Source organism: Pleurodeles waltl, chromosome 3_1 (genome assembly GCF_031143425.1).
Source record: "Pleurodeles waltl isolate 20211129_DDA chromosome 3_1, aPleWal1.hap1.20221129, whole genome shotgun sequence".
Lineage (NCBI taxonomy): Eukaryota > Metazoa > Chordata > Amphibia > Caudata > Salamandridae > Pleurodeles > Pleurodeles waltl.
The window spans coordinates 783,013,551-783,028,720 of record NC_090440.1 but is presented as its reverse complement, the minus strand read 5'-3'; positions in this window follow the sequence as shown (position 1 = coordinate 783,028,720).

Here is a 15,170-nt window from a genome sequence, read left to right as displayed (position 1 = left end):
GCAAGCCTCACCCAGGTACAGACACAGCAACATCCACTGCCTCCACTGTGTCCCCCTCCTCGTCGTCTCCCTCCTCCCTCCCAGTCTCGTCTACACACACACCTGCATGCACCACATCTACAGGCACCATGAATCGCACAAGGACACCCAGCACCACAAGCCGCTCACCTGCACTCACCACCTCCACTGCCATTCACACGTACCCTGTGTCTTCTCCCAGTGTGTCTGTGATGCCCCCTCCCAAAGTACACAAACGCCAGCAATCACTCACCCAACATCCATCCACCTCACGACAGCCTCCAGTACCTGCACCTGCACCCAAAACACCTACAGTGACATCTCCGACAACCACCTCCTCTTCCTCCACTCCCAGACCCCCTCCAACTACCCATCCCAGTGTACGTCAGAAACTGTCCCTATGTAAAGTTGACCTTTTTGCCCCCATCCCCCCCCTCCAATTCATCAGTCCCGTTGTAGCGCCTCAGCCAAAAAGCCTCCAATACCAGTGGTGCCTGTTCAAGGTTTGTCGAGTGCACCGGCCACCAGGGCAGGCAGTAGGACCCGGAGCCAAGGCACTGGCAGCCCACCCCCTGTAAAGGCTCTAAAAATGGAGAGTGGACGACGGGACCGTGTTAAGACTCCTGGTGGGGAAACAACTGACATGGGTTCCAAGGGGATTGGAGAGTCAGCTGTGACTCCACCAAGGGTGGCGAAGGGCCTGAGGAAGTCTGCCCAGCCTGTTGTGATTGTCACGGCGGAGAAGTACGCCATCATTTCCGGCAGTCGACACACAACTGCCAGCACCGTCATCACTGGTCCAGAGACCACCGCCAGAGTCACAGCCCAGGAGGGCCCAAGTATCGTCACTGGTCAGGAGACCACCGCCAGAGTCACAGCCCAGGAGGGCCCAAGTATCGTCACTGGTCAGGAGACCACCGCCGGAGTCACAGCCCAGGAGGACCCAAGTATCGTCACTGGTCAGGAGACCACCGCCGGGGTCACAGCCCAGGAGGGCCCAAGTATCGTCACTGGTCCAGAGACCACCACCAGAGTCACAGCCCAGGAGGGCCCAAGTATCGTCACTGGTCAGGAGACCACTGCCAGAGTCACAGCCCAGGAGGGCCCAAGTATCATCACTGGTCAGGAGACCACCGGCGGAGTCACAGCCCAGGAGGGCCCAAGTATCGTCACTGGTCCAGAGACCACTGCCAGAGTCACAGCCCAGGAGGGCACAAGTATCGTCACTGGTCAGGAGACCACCGCCGGAGTCACAGCCCAGGAGGGCCCAAGTATCGTCACTGGTCCAGAGACCACCGCCAGAGTCACAGCCCAGAAGGGCACAAGTATCATCACTGGTCAGGAGACAACCGCCGGAGTCACAGACTAGGAGGGCCCAAGTATCGTCACTGGTCCAGAGATCACCGCCAGAGTCACAGCCCAGGAGGGCACAAGTATCATCACTGGTCAGGAGACAACCGCCGGAGTCACAGCCCAGGAGGGCACAAGTATCGTCACTGGTACAGAGACCACCGCCAGAGTCACAGCCCAGGAGGGCACAAGTATCGTCACTGGTCAGGAGACCACCGCCAGAGTCACAGCCCAGGAGGGCCCAAGTATCGTCACTGGTCCTGAGACCACCGCCGGAGTCAGTGCCCTAGAGGGCCCCGGCTGCCACAGCCCCGCTGGGCAATGATGGAACGTCATGCCACACACCAATGCCCAGTGTAGAGAACGTCATGCCACACACCAATCTCCGTATCAGAACCGCCACGTCAAAGCACCGCTGAACAGGGCAAAGACCGCCATGTCAAAGCACCGCTGAACAGGGCAAAGACCGCCATGGCAAAGCACCGCTGAACAGTCCGGAACCGCCATGTCAAAGCACCGCTGAACAGGCAAAGACCGCCATGGCAAAGCACCGCTAAACAGGGCAAAGACCACCATGTCAAAGCACCGCTGAACAGGGCAAAGACCGCCATGGCAAAGCACCACTGAACAGGGCAAAGACCGCCATGGCAAAGCACCACTGAACAGGGCAAAGACCGCCATGGCAAAGCACCGCTGAACAGTCCGGAACCGCCATGTCAAAGCACCGCTGAACAGGGCAAAGACCACCATGGCAAAGCACCGCTGAACAGTCCGGAACCGTCATGTCAAAGCACCGCTGAACAGGGCAAAGACCGCCATGGTAAAGCACCGCTGAACAGGGCAAAGACCGCCATAGCAAAGCACCGCTGAACAGGGCAAAGACCGGGTAGGAATGAATGGTCCACCACATCAGGCATCCTTATCCCATGTGCAGCTGGGTCAGTGACAGGACAGGAACTTTCACTGGGTGACTCATCCAGTCTGGGCACCAGTCCCCCCCAGTACCAGTAGAGACCTGCATCTACTTGAGAGACTGTGGCTTTGCACTCCCCAGGATGGTACAGTGGGCAAGCCACCCACTGTAGAGACTTGAGAGACTGTGGCTTTGCACTCCCCAGGATGGCACAGTGTGCAAGCCACCCACTGTAGAGACTTGAGAGACTGTGGCTTTGCACTCCCCAGGATGGCACAGTGTGCAAGCCACCCACTGTAGAGACTTCCCTTCCCCCTGAGGTGCTTGTAGTATTTCTATCTGATGCCCCGGCAGTGTTCTCTCCGATTGTGGTCAGGTATCCTTTGTGGGCCTTGCCCATGCATTTTTGGACTGTTGGTGAACGGACATTGTTATTTACATATCTGCACTACTTCTCGTATTGTATATAATTATGACTAATTTTCAAATATATATCTGTTTTTTATGACATTTATATTGCCCCATTACAATGTTTGACTGAATTTCGCATTCTTTTCATTCTTCCGGGGGGATTTTGGGTTGTTTCTGTGATTTTTGTGAATGCATTGGTGTGTATGTTGTAATATGCGAGGGTGGGGGGGAGGGTGTTTGGTGGATGTCCCCCTAACTTTTGCCTCCCCCCTCTCCCATGTCGTAGGTGTAGTACTCACCATTGTCTTCGGCGCCTACGTAGCTGTTGGTCTTAGAGGAGCAGAAACACAAGGACAGGGAGTATTTGGAGTTCCGGCTTCATGGAGTCCTCGTTCCTCGTGGGATGTGTTCAGGTGAGCGTTTTCCCATAGCAAAAGCTGTTTCCACCGTGTTTTTATCCACGGAGAATCCGCCCCGGAAAAGGTGGCGGATTGGCGGGTTGTAATACTGTGGGCGGTAAATTGTCTTCCGCCTGTCTGTTGGCGGTGACCGCCGCGCTGCTTGTTTGCACTGCCGTGGCGGGCGGTGTGTTAAAGTGGCTCTCTTTGTTGGCGGTTTCCGCCAGGGTCATAATTCCCTTTTTTTGTCCGCCGGCCTTTTTGCAGTATTTCCGCAGCTTTAACACCGTCCGCCAGGGTTATAATGACCACCATAGTTGCCTATGGAGAACAGGGGTGCTCCGGTTCCAGTATGCTAGCAGGTAGGTACCTGCGTCCTCAGGGAGCAGACCAGGTGTGTTTTATAGAGCACTGGGGGGAACATACACAAGAATACAAAAACAGCCCCTCAGCGGCACAGGTGTGCAAAGTAGGTGTCGTGTTTGCCGTAGAAAACAATGGAGGGAACCGGGGTCACTCTGGGAAGGCAGGCAGGGCACAGGGGGGCTTCTCAGGCCAGCCACCGACTGGGCTAGGATGAGGGCTGCCTGTTGGTCACTCCTACACTGGTAGGTGGTTCCTCTTAGTCCTGGGGGCTGCGGGTGCAGTGCCTAGTCCAGACGTCAGGTTCCTTTGTTACCACGCAGTCGCGGTCAGGAGGAGCCTCTGGATCCTTTATGCAGGTGTCGCTGTGGGGATGCAGGGAGGTCAACCCAGGGTGTCCATGTCGTTTGAGTCACCTGGGAGTCCTAACTGCAGTGTTGGTTGTCCTGAACTCAAGCTGGGGGTGTCGGGGGCAGAGTGTGAAGACTCACACTTCTGGTAGGAAGTTAGAGTCTCTTTAATGTTGCTTTCTTTGTTGTTGTTTCTGGACAGAGCCGCTGTCCTTGGGAGGTTCTGGGTCCTTTAGGTGCAGGTCAGTCCTCTGAGTCCTCTGAGGTCGCTCGTCCCACTGGATGCGTCGCTGTGCAGGTTCTTTGGGTCTGGAGACAGGCCGGTAGGGCTGAGGCCTAGTCAATTGTTGTCTCCGTAGTCTCTGCAGGGTTTTCAGGTCAGCAGTCCTTCTTTATTCAGGTTGCAGGAATTCAGTTTCCTAGGTTTAGGGTTGCCCCTAACTACTCAATTCAGGGGTGTGTTTAGGACTGGGGGGCAGTGGCCAATGGCTACTGTCCTGAAGGGTGGCTACACCCTACTTTGTGCCTCTTCCCTGAGGGGAGGGGGACACATCCCTATTCCTATTGGGGGGAATCCTCCAAAACAAGATGGAGGATTTCTTAAGGCAGGGGTCACCTCAGCTCAGAACAACTTAGGGGCTGTCTCGACTGGTGGGTGACTCCTCCTTGCTTTTCTCATTATCTCCTCTGGACTTGCCGCCAAAAGTGGGGGTTGTGTCCAGGGGGCGGGCATATCCACTAGCTGGAGTGCCCTGGGGTATTGTAACATGAAGCCTGAGCCTTTGAGGCTCACTGCTAGGTGTTACAGTTCGTTCACGGGGAGGTGTGAAGCACATCCACCCAGGGCAGGCTTGTTTCTGGCCTCAGAGACCACAAAGGCTCTCACTCCATGGGGTCAGAAACTCGTCCCTGTGGCAGGCTGGCACAGACCAGTCAGTCCTGCATTGAAGAATTGGGTAAAATACAGGGGGCATCTCTAAGATGCCCTCTGTGTGCATTTTTTAATAAATCCAGCACTGGCATCAGTGGGGCTTTATTACTCTGAGAAGTTTGATACCAAACTTCCCAGCATTCAGTGTAGCCATTATGGAGCTGTGGAGTTCGTTTTGACAAACTCCCAGACGATATACATAATATGACCACACTGTACTTACAATGTCTAAGAATGGACTTAGGCACTGTAGGGGCATATTGCTCATGCAGCTATGCCCTCACCTGTGGTATAGTGTACCTTGCCCCAGGGCTGTATGGCCTGCTAGAGGGGGGATTTACCTATGCCAAAGGCAGCATTTTGTGAGCATGGCATCCTGAGGGGCATGCCATGTCGACTTTGCCTTTTTCTCCCCCTCAACACACACAATCCACAATGGCAGTTTGCATGTGTTAGGTGAGGGGTCCCCTAGGGTGGCACAACACATGCTGCAGCCCTTAGTGACCTTCCCTGGTCACAGGGCCCTTGGTACCACTGGTCCCTTTTACAAGGGACTTATCTGTGTGCCAATTGTAGAAAGAATGGTACATTTGTAGTGAAAAAACACTGGTTCTGGGGCCTGATTAGCAGGGTCCCAGCACACTTCTCAGTCAACATCAATATCAGGCAAAAAGTGGGGGTAATTGCAACAGGGAGCCATTTTCCTACGAGGGGGAAAAGCGTAAGCAAATATCCCTGACCAATTGATCCATAGAGCACTGCCCTTGGATCGAGGGTGTGGGTACCTAGATGAGTAGTTTGGGCATTTTCCATTTGCTTGTTGTGAAGAGGTCTATGTCTATGTTTGGGGTTCCCCACATGCGGAAGTACTGTTGAATCACTTGTTGGGGAATCTCCCATTTGTGTATTTTTTGCTGCATCCTGCTTAAGAGGTCCGCTAGTTGGTTGGATATACTCTGCTAGTAGTTGAATGTGATTGTGAATAGCCCATTTCCAAATTGTCTGTGCTCGAAGGAACAAATGAGATGAGTGTGTCTCACCTACCTCTCCATCCCTCCCCCCCAGTTTTTGCAGATAATACATTGTGGTCATGTTGTCTGTCCTTATCAACACTGTTTTGTGCATGATCTGTGGTTAGAATGCTTTGAGTGCTAGGAACACTGCTAGTAATTCCAAGTGATTTATGTGATAAGCCTGTTGAATTGAGTCCTATTCTCACGATATAGTAAGATTGTTGAGATGGGCTCCCCAACCTATCATTGATGCATCGGTGGAGATTATGACCTGCGGCACAGGGTCCTAAAATGGCCACTTTTTGATAGTTGGTGTGATTCCACCATTGCAGAGAGTTTTAAGTTTGGCGGTCCAACAACACTAAATCGTGAAGTTGACCCTGTGCCTCATATCACTGTTGCGAGAGACACTGTTGTAGGGGTCTCATCTTTAGATGTGCATTGGGTACTACTGCAATGCACGATGCCATCATTACAAACAGTTTCATGATAAACCTTCCTGTGTAAGTGTGATTGTATTGTAGTTGAGATATGAGATTGTGGAAAGCTTGAATTCTGAGTGGGTTTGGGTACGCTAATGCTGACTGAGTGTTCAGAATTGCTCCCAGATACGGTTGTATTTGCACTGGTTGCAGATGAGATTTTGGGTAATTGATTGAACCCTAGACTGTGTAGGGTATAAACGGTATATTGTGTGTGCTGTTGACAGGTTTGAATGGTGCTGGCTTTTATGAGCCAGTGGTCCAGATAGGGAAAGACATGTGTATGTTGCCTTCTGAGGTATGCTGCAACCACTGCGAGGCATCTGGTGAATACCCTTGGTGCTGTTGTTACTCCAAAGTGTAGCACTTTTAAATGGTCTTGCTATCACAAATCTTAGGTATTTACGATGTGCTGGATGTATGGGAATGTGGCAGTAAGCGTCTTTTAGATCTAATGCGGTCATGTAGTCCTGTTTTTGTAGTAGGGGAATATCATCTTGAAGAGTGACCGTGTGGAAATGCTCTGAAAGGATGTACTTATTGAGGGGGTCTGAGATCTGGGACTGTTCTGAGTGTACCATCCTTTTTTGGATTAAGGAAGTATAGAGAATATACTCCTGCTCCTTGTTGAGGTATAGGTACCAACTCTATTGCACCTTTGAGTAGGAATGATTGTACTTTTTTTTAAACAAATTTAGGTGTTACAGAGAAAGCCTGTGCGAGCGAGGGGGAATGTTTGGTGGACTAGAGATGAGTTCTAGGAAATAACCATTTTGGATAATTGACAGCATCCATTGATCTGATGTAATGTTGTGCCATTGTTGGTAGAACTGTTTCAGTCTTCCTCCCACAGGAGACGTGTGCTGTGTGAGGATGTGCAGAAAGTCACTGTTTGGTTAAGGTGGAGGCTCCTCTTGTGGTGGTGGATTTACCTCTAAAGTTCTTTCCTTTGTAGGATCCCTCTGAAAGAACCTCCATTTAATACTGTTGTCTCTGCTTTTGTTGAGATGTAGAGGACTCTGAGGTTGATGGTTTAAGCCCACCTCTGAACTGGGGCCTATGAAGATCCACAAGCAGGTGTAGAATAAAAGGCAACTTTAGCAACACAAAAGGATGATGGACGGAGTGCTGAACAATGCAAACACTCACCCCCAGTCACAGATCTGGGTTTAATCCATCATTCTTTTGCTCACCATGCCACCCCAGGTTGGACCCAGCCATATGCAAATCAGTCTTGACCCTGTTCTTCATGGGAACAGTCCAGGCCGAACTGCCAAGGCAGGTCCTCCCTGGACCAGAAACAAGCATCCTGGGACCTGTTTCAGGGTTTCACCCTTCATCAGCCAGGCTAGCTTGAATCCAGTGGCACAGCGAGCAAGGGACCCACAACTGGGCATACCCTTCCCACTTAGGGCAACTTTAGCAACACAAAAGGATGATGGACGGAGTGCTGAACAATGCAAACACTTACCCCCAGTCACAGATCTGGGTTTAATCCATCATTCTTTTGCTCACCATGCCACCGCAGGTTGGACCAAGCCAAAAGTAAATCAGTCTTGACCCTGTTCCTCATGGAAACAGTCCAGCCCGAACTGCCTAGCCAGGTCCTCCCTGGACCAGAAACAAGCATCCTGGGACCGGTTTCAGGGTTTCACCCTTCATCAGCCAGGCTAGCTTGAATCCAGTGGCACAGTGAGCAAGGGACCCAAGTCTGGGCATACCAATCCCACTTAGGGCAAGTTTAGCAACACAAAAGGATGATGGACGGAATGCTGAACAATGCAAACACTTACCCTCAGTCACAGATCTGGGTTTAATCCAGCACCCATAGCCTTAGGTGTCTCAGAGTCTTTCTTCAATTTCTTTATGGTGGTATCCACCTCTGGGCCAAGTACGTGTTGTTTACCAAAAGGCATATTGAGTATTACTGCCTGTTGTATCTCAGGTTTGAACCCTGAAGTTCTTAACCATGCATGCTTTCTGATGACCATACTAGTGTTAATACACTTTGCTGCTGTGTCTGCTGCATCTAGGGGCAGATATAATTTGATTGTTCGAGATAGCCTGGCCCTCTGTATCTATCTGCTGTGCCTTTTTTGGTTTTCTGGAGGAAGGTACTGTAAGAACTTCTCCATCGCATCCCAATGAGCTCTATAATATCTGGCTAAAAGAGAGTGAGAGTTGGAAATTCTCCAGTGATTAGCAGATTGGGTTGCTGCTCTCTACCCTGCTGCATCAAACTTGCAGCTTTCCTTATCTGGGGAGGAGCATCCCCGGTGGACTGACTATTTGCCCTTTTCCTTGCTGCACTAACAACAATAGTCAGGTAGCAACTGTTGTGTGATAAGGAGTGGATCTTAAGGTGCAGGTTTGTACTTTTTGTCCACCCATGGTGGAGCCTTCACTGGCTCCCTAAGAATGTTATCTGCATGTTTAAGCATGCCTGGGAGCATTGGTAGGCATCAATACTCCTTTTGAATAGATGAGTGTGTTAAATAAAAAATAAAAACCTCTATGGGATCTGAATTCAACTGCACGTTGTGATATGCAGCTGCTCTAGCTATGACCTGATTGTAGGCACTGGTGTCGTCAGGTGGAGATGGCCTATGGGGTATAAATCAGAATCACTGCATGGAATAGGGTCTGAATCATATAAATCCCACGTGTCTCTACTGTAATGTGTCACCTAAATCATACCCATGTAGAGAAACAGGGGGATTGTATAGAAAATTGAGTAGGTAAAGGTGGTGGTGGAGTATCATGGTAGTGGAGAAGCAAGAAGCAAAGGAGAATGTGGTGGTAAAGGCTGATGTACTGCCTTTGGTTTCTCCTTGTGCATAATATCTTGGCAGGTGGAGGCCCAGCTTCTAAAGTCTCTTGGAAAGTTAATTTCCTTTTAGTTGTAGAAGGAGAAGCAATAATCCTTCCAATATCTTTATGAATTTGGATTTTGGGCTGCTTAGCGTCCATCACTTCAAGTATGGGTCTTATGTCTGAACGCTCCTCGGTAATTGGAGCATATTTTCCTTCCACAGGTTTTAGCTCCTAAAGTTTGGAGACCGAATGTTTAAGTTGGGCCGAGAATGTCAGATCCGTAATGGATGGTAGTTTTTTTGGCTCTGAAATGGTTGATGGGTGTTTCAGCTCCGCAGTAGAAGTCTCCACTCTTTGACTCGATCCTGAAACTGCTGTTTAACGCTGTTCGGTCGGCGCCGAATGCACTTTGGTCATTGGTATGTATTTTTCGGTTCCGACCATGGCTGGCAAGCAGTGGTGGTTCCAAGACCAGTGCTGATGTATTTAGGTGCCTTTTGATGATGGGAAGGGGCTGATGTACTGACGTACTACATCACTAGAATCGATTGGCTGTCCCCATCCAGGTTTCGGCCTGAATCAGAATCTGTGATGGAAACTGCAGCCTGGGAATGTTCCTCTCCGAAAATGTTGAGAGTTTGTTCCGACGACTTGGATGCCATCTCCAACCGACACGCTCTTCGATCCCTCAAGGTTTTCTTCGAACTGAAGGATCGACATGCCTAACAGCTTTGCTCCCTGTAATCAGAAGACAGACAGAGGTTGCACTCCGAGTTTTGGTCAGTGTATGGGAACTTGGCGTGACACCGAGGGCAAAAGTGAAACGGAGTCCGATCCATCAGCCTGAAATAATTCGACAACCACAAGTCAAAGTAGGACCAAGAAGGGCCGGGTCGCCCGAAATGCCATTTAATCGACCCAGACAATTACAATCGGATTGAACATGAGTGAGAAAACACAATCGAAAACTATACCGTTTATAGAAAGAAGAGAAGTTCAGATAGTACCAAACAGATCTACCGGAGCGAGAAGAAACACACCTGAACCAGACGGTGGAAAGAAAATCTAACAAAAGGACTAGATGCCCATACATTTTTATCACTGAGAGGAGGAGTCACTCGATCTCGTGACTCAAAAAAGCTTCTTAGAAGAAAAACAACTTGTAACACTCAGAACCCAACACGAAATGGCGGACTTATGCAAAGCACGTGTATCTAAATCTACACATGCCATCGAAAATATACACCGACACATATACACACACACACACACATATATATATATATACAAACACATGTATGGAAAATGTCACATACCCAGTGGACATCTGTTAATGGCGTGTAGTGCTGCAGATTCACATGGTTTACAAAAGTTCTCCATCTAGTGTTGGGCTTGCAGTGTTACAAGTTGTTTTTCTTTGAAGAAGCTTTTTTTGAGTCACAAGATGGAAAGACTCCTCTCGATGATAGTGTGCATGGGCACGAGTCCTTTGTTAGATTGTTTCCCAGCAGGAGGGTGAAGTAAGGAGTGAAGAAATGTATATGTACATACACACATATATTAATATATATGTATATGGAAAATGTCACTTACCTAGTGTCCATCATTTTCCATTCAATGGCATGTGTAGCTGCAGAAACACATGCTGTGTGTAGACTAAAAAGCAGTTTTCCTCTCAAATAAGCGGTGGTTAGCCCATAAGAGTTGAAGCGGTTTGAAATAGTGTTTTTAGCACTGCTAGTCCAACATTGGCTTGTTGTCTAGATAAAACATCCACACAGTAATGCTTTGTGAACGTATGTGGTGTCGATCATGCAGCAGCTTTGCATATATCTGCCATTGGTATATTTCCTAAGAATGGTATAGAGGCACCCCTTTTCCTAGTGGAGTTAATAGTTGTCTTTTGCCATAAGGTAACATGTTTGAATACATCTCACAATCCATCTAGCTAATCCTTGTTTTGAAATGGGATTACCTTGATGTGGTTGTTGGAAAGCAACAAAAAGCTGTTTAGTTTTCCTGAAATTTTTCGTTCTGTCTACGTAATACATTAGAGCTCTTTTAAGGTCAAGTGTGTATAGAGCTCTTTCAGCAGTATAGTCTGGCTGTGGAAAGAAGACTGGAAATTCCACTGACTGATTAATGTGAAAAGGTGAAACCACTTTAGGTACGAATTTTGGGTTTGTCCTAAGTACTACTTTGTGTTTGTGTACTTGGAAGAACAGTTCCCCTAGAGTAAATGCTTGAATTTCACTTACTCTGCTTAATGAAGTAATTGCTACTAAGAAAGCAACTTTCCATGTGAGAAATTGAAAAGGACAAGAGTGCATGGGTTCAAATGGTGGGCCCATTAGTCTTGTGAGTACAATATTAAGATTTCATGCATTAACTGGTGGAGTTCTGGGTGGAATATTGTGTTTAAGTCCTTCCATAATTGCTTTTATGACAGGAACTCTAAAGAGAGAAGTATGTTGTATGGTTTGTAGGTGTGCTGATATGGTTGTTAAATGAATTTTAATAAAGGAAAAAGCAAGGCTTGCTTTTTGTAAATAAAAGCAAATAGCACACAATGGGGGTCATTCTGACACCGGCGGTCCGAGACCGCCGGGGCCAGGGTCGGCGGGAGCACCGCCGACAGGCCGGCGGTGCCCCGCAGGGCATTCTGACCACGGTGGTTCGGCCGCGGTCAGATGCGGAAAACTGGCGGTCTCCCGCCGGTTTTCCGCTGCCCATACAAATCCTCCATGGCGGCGGAGCGCGCTCCGTCGCCATGGGGATTCTGACACCCCCTACCGCCATCCTGTTCCTGGCGGGTCTCCCGCCAGGAACAGGATGGCGGTAGGGGGTGCCGCGGGCCCCTGGGGGCCCCTGCAGTGCCCATGCCAATGGCATGGGCACTGCAGGGGCCCCCGTAAGAGGGCCCCACCTTGTATTTCAGTGTCTGCTTTGCAGACACTGAAATACGCGACGGGTGCCACTGCACCCGTCGCACCTTCCCACTACGCCGGCTCAATTCTGAGCCGACGTCCTCGTGGGAAGGATGATTTGCCCTGGGCTGGCGGGCGGCCTTTTGGCGGTCGCCTGCCAGCCCAGGGCAAATCCCAAAATACCCTCAGCGGTCTTTCGACCGCGGAGCGGTATTTTGGTGGGGGAAGTCTGGCGGGCGGCCTCCGCCACCCGCCAGACTTAGAATGACCCCCAATATCTTGTACTGACGCTTTAAGTGGATCTATATTTTTAAGTTGGCAGTAGTATAGAAATCGTTCCACTTATTTGCATAGCATTGTCAGGTTGTTGGTTTACGTGCTTATTTTAAAACGTTCATACATTATAATGGAAGCTGTAAATATCCAAAACTATGAATTCAGGAGCCAAATTGCTAAGTTGAGTACACTCTGATGGGATGCCTGATTTGACCTTTGTTCTGAGTTAACAGATCTGTTCTGTTTGGACGTTCATGATGGGGCACTACTGACCGATCCAGGAGTGTTGTGTACCAGTGTTGGCGTGCCCACGTGGGAGCTAGGAGTATCATGGTGAGAGTGGTGTGACGCAAATATCCCTGACCAGTTGATCCATAGAACATTTCCCTTGAACTGAGGGTGTGGGTGTCTGGATGCGAATTTTGGCATTTTGCGTTTTTTGATTATTGCGGAAAGGTCTATGTTTGGTGTTCCACACATTTGAAAGTAATATTGAAGTACCTGTAGGAGAATCTCCCACTTGTGTATTTGTTGCTGTGTCCTGCTTAGAAGGTCTGCTAGCTGGTTGTGTTTCCCCGTGATATATTCCGCTATTAAGTGAATTTGATTGTGAATTGCCCATTTTTAAATTGTTTGAGCTAGATGGGACAATTGGGATGAATACCCCCCCCCATTGTTTTCTCAGATAATACATTGTTGTCATGTTGTCTGTTTTTTATTAAGACTGTTTTATGTATGCTCTGAGGTTGGAATGCTTTGATGGCTAAGAACACAGCTAATAATTCCAAGTGGTTTACGTGGTAAATTGATTGTGTTGAGTCCCATTCCCCTTGTATGGTTAGGTTGTTGAGCTGGGCTCCCCAACCTATCATTGACACAACTGTTGTGATTATGGTCTGTGGCACTGGGTCTTGAAAGGACCGCCCTTTTGTTAAGTTGTTGTGATTCCACCATTGCAGAGATTTGTAAGTTTGGCAGTGTAACACAAGATCCTGTAACTGACCCTGTGTGCCTGAGACCATTTTTGTGAGAGACACTGATGCAGTTGTCTCATGTTTAGTCTTGCATGTCTTGCTATAATGATGCCATCGTTCCCAATAGTTTCATGATAAATCGTACTGTGTAAGTCTGATTGACCTGCATTTGTGATATGAGGTACTGAAAAGCATATATTCTTTGTGGATTTGGGTAGGCTACTGTTGTTTGGGTATTAAGAATTGCACCTAAATAAGTATGAATTTGGGCTGGTTGAAGATGAGATTTCTGGTAATCGATTGTGAACCCTAGTGTGTGGAGGGTATCTATTGTGTGTGTTGTTAACACTGTAGAATGTTGCTGGATTTTATTAACCAATCATCTAGATAAGGGAAGACATGTATGTGGTGTCTTCAGAGGTAAGCTGCTACTACAGCTAGACATTATGTGAATACTCTTGCTGCTGTTATTCCAAAGGGTAGTACTTTGAATTGGTAGTGGTTGCCTGATATTACAAACCTTAGGTACTTGCGGTGAGCTGGATATATGGGAATGTGGAAGTAGGCGTCCTTTAGATTTAACGTAGCGATGTAATCATGTTTTTGTAGTAGAGGAATGAAGTTCTCTAGAGTAACCATGTGAAAATGTTCTGACAGGATATATAGATTTAGAGGTCTGAGATCTAGAATGGGTCTGAGAGTACCATCCTTTTTTGGTATAAGTATGGCGAGTATACTCCTTTCCCTTGCTTTGAGATGGGAACCATTTCTATTGCCCCTTTTAGTAATAGAGATTGTACCTCTTGTTTTAGTAGAACAGTGTGTTCTGGAGAGAGTCTGTGAGAACTAGAGGGAATATTTGGTGGAGTAGAGAAGAGTTCTAGGCAATAACCATTGCGGATAATTGAAAGTACCCACTGATCTGTGGTGATGTTCTCCCAGTGAGAATGGAATTGTTGCAGTCTTCCTCCCACAGGAGATGTATGGGATTGTGGAATGTTTGGGAAGTCCTTGTTTATTGGGTATGGTAGCACTCTTTGAGGCTGTAAATTTTCCTGTGGCTCTGAATTTCTGTCCTCTGTAAGAACCTCTAAATTACCCTCTTGAATAATACTGCTGTATTTGTTTTGGATGGGAGGTGGGAGCTTCTGCAGTTTGGGATTTAAAACCTCCCCTAAACAGTTGTTTCGGAAAGGAACCCTAAAATATGTGGTGTAAAGGGCTCCCATAGTTTTTGCAGTATCAGAGTCCTTTCTGAGTTTTTCAATGGTAGTGTCTACTTCTGGTCCGAAGAGATGCTGTTTATCAAATGACATGTTAAGAACCGCCTGTTGTATTTCAGGTTGAAAACCGGAGGACCTTAACCATGCATGTTGTCTGATTATAATGCTAGTATTAATACTTCTAGCTGCAGCGTCAGCTGCATCTGGAGCAGATCTAATCTGGTGATTTGTACTGGCTTGTCTCTCTTCTACAATTTACTGCGCCCTCTTTTGGTGTTCTTTGGGTAGGTATTGCAAGAATTCTTGCATTTCATCCCAATGTGCCCTGTTGTATCTTGCAACAGGGCTTGGGAATTGGCAATATGCCATTGGTTGGCTGCTTGTGTTGCCACCCTTTTCCCCGCAGTATCACATTTTCTACTTTATTTGTCAGAGCCTGTTTCCTGGCTGCACTGACCACAATAGAATCTGGTGGCAGTTGTTGTGTAATGTAGACTGGGTCTGTTGGTACAGGCTTATATTTCTTGTCAATTCTTGGAGTTAGAACCCTAACTTTAACTGGTTCTTTAAATAGGTCGTCTCCGTGCCTAAGCATACCAGGAAGCATTGGTAAGCACTGGTACTGTTTATGGGTAGAGGATAGTGTATTAAAAAGAAAATCCTCTTCCAAAGGTTCTGCATGCATTTGGACCCTATGGTATGCAGCTGCCCTAGATATAACTTGGGT